Source organism: Leuresthes tenuis, unplaced genomic scaffold (genome assembly GCF_036924035.1).
Source record: "Leuresthes tenuis unplaced genomic scaffold, fLeuTen1.0.hap1 SCAF_23, whole genome shotgun sequence".
In the NCBI taxonomy this organism is placed as follows: Eukaryota; Metazoa; Chordata; class Actinopteri; order Atheriniformes; family Atherinopsidae; genus Leuresthes; species Leuresthes tenuis.
This window is the reverse complement of record NW_027325377.1, coordinates 4,068,876-4,071,501: the sequence shown is the minus strand read 5'-3', so window position 1 is coordinate 4,071,501 and position 2,626 is coordinate 4,068,876.

Here is a 2,626-nt window from a genome sequence, read left to right as displayed (position 1 = left end):
TCTTTATGTACTGGTCATTCATGAAATTAGTCTGTCAATACTTTAAGTATAAACAGGATGTTGTCAGAAATGTCTCAAAATAAGGCTTAAATCCGTCATTTATATTTAGTTGATTATATTGTTTCAATTCCAGGAGTGAAAGCTGTTATTAATATGTGAACTTGGTGGCATTCAGTGTGTTTTGATGTTGCATAAGCAGTTTGTCAGTTAGCTAGTAACTTACAAGCATAACATGACATACTACCTAACTTCTGCACGTTTGTCATCCTTTTTGTTTTCAAATTTATCCTTAAAAATCCTTCTTACAGGGTGTAAAAACAGATTAAAACAAGTGATAAAAGCATCCGGTGTGTAACCAACACCTGAATGAAGATTTAATATTAGCTTGTTAATGTTATGTCATAATTTGATTACGAAAATTTAAATGGAAACTCGAGAAAAGATTCAAGTTTTGACATTTGGAAGCTATGATTAAAGTGATCTCTTATCCTACTTTTGCAACATTTATTACTTTTATTTAACTTTAGCCTACGAATTTAGCCTAAATAGACTACAAACAGCAAAATATCAGTTTTGATCAAATGTTCAGGCACTGAGTGTTGACTTGCAGTGCAGTACAGGTTTCTGTGGGATCGGTTTTGGAAATATCTGCAATTTTTCATCTTTACTTAACATCCCACTCAGAGAGGGAGGATACTTAAGTAAATTCTTTGAGGGTGGATGTTTCTCTTCTTCTATCTTAGCTAAAATGTATCGTAATATATCTGTACATCAAGGAATCGGGCGCTTTAAAGCGACAGGATTCATGTTGTCATGACAACACGGACTGCCAGGTGCTAATAAATGCAGAGTTATCACAGAGGAGGACATTACATCACATCACCATGAGGAAAAGTGAGGTGGGTTATCATGACAACTGGTGCGTACACTGTCAATATCACTCATAGCAGAAGGTGGTGGAAACAACACACACAGGATGTCACTGTAAAAATAACCTGTTACCAGGAATTTTAAATCTAGTGGTTAAAAATCAACGTCAGTCATGTGACTCATCAGTGAGTGTCGGTTATCAACCAGGCAGCTGTGACATTAAAGCATTTTAGTCTAACTATTTTTAAGGAATATTTCCCTTGGACTAAATTTTTTAACCCTTTAGCTGCCTTTAGATGTCACTCTGTCAGCAAAGGCCCAGAGATTCTGTTTCCATCCCATCAGTAGTCTTCAGACATTCACAACTTCATCAGACCGATAAAGTGGTGGCTTTAAATTCGTGCTAAGACTTCAAAGAGTCACACAACATTTGGAATCGAGTACAGGAAGTTACATGTTCAGTAATAATGTTAAGCTGCCTGGTTATCACGTCCTCGGCCTGCAGGAAGAGCTCATTAATCTCCAACAATTGTTTAGTAATCCAAGCTAATCCAAATGGGTACCTCTGAAGTGGATGACACCATAAAGCCTGAGTCCAACACACTGAAACAAAATGACGGCTGTAAACACCTGAGACCGCAACGTTGGAGTTTGCCAGGTTCGTGCTATAAAAATGAAAAATACCCTGATTTTGTTTCACAGAACTTTTTAATATCTATAAACATGCAAATTTGTAAAAGTTTCCAATTATTAGTAATTAAACAACATTAAGCTGAATCTTCTATTAGTGCTACAGTCCTTAGAGCCACTGTGCATCTGCATCTTTAGCCTGATCCTTTATCTGCTTTTGTTTGGGAGATAATTGGGTTAATATCAGGTTAAGAGATTATTTATGGCTTCAGCATCGGTGTGCTCTGTTAGGTACATGTGACACACGTTTTTTATCTGCACAAACTGGTGTTGGTCCTCCTCACACGTTGGTATGCAGTGAAATAAATAGAAAATGAACTGCCTCTGCCTCCACAGCACTGGAACTTTCTCCTTCAGGGGATACCACCAGGACCTGCCGCCTTGTCCAGATTCAGTGTCTCCAGCTGCCTCTTCACCTGATGGCTGCAGACAGATTTAGAATTTTAAAGTTTTCACAATTAAACACACATTTGTAGACACAGCTTTTTCATATTGCTAACTTCTGAGAGACTCTGCCGCTCTAAGGTGCTCTTTTTATACCCAATCATTTCAACATGTTCCTCCAGCTGTTTCTTTTGCTCCTGTCCTAACGGATCCTATCCTTTACGGTAGTATAATGTCTCACTTTCAACTTTTGATAAGTTTCCTAAGTTCTATCATTTAGTAAAATTGGTTTATGAGATTTGCAAGTTACTGTATTTTTGTATTTTTGTTCACATTTTACCATCTTTTGGAGTTTTAGGTCTTCACCCTAAAATGTTCAGATTTACTTTGTGGAAGTTTTTTGTCCCTAAAAGGAGATGGAGTCCCCCGGTGTTGCCATCAGCCCACATCACGATAGCACACACACAGTTTATCACCCTTTCCTATCTTCTCTCACACACACATTTCTCTTTTTTCACATTCTCGCTCTTTCACACCCGTCATTGACAAGATAATAAGTTTACCATGGTAACGAGGAGCAGCCATATGATTGGATCAGCTGTTCTCCACATTAGGGAATGAGGGAGATTAGCAGGAAGGACACGGATGCTAATTATAGAAGGTACCAACAGGCTAACAGAGT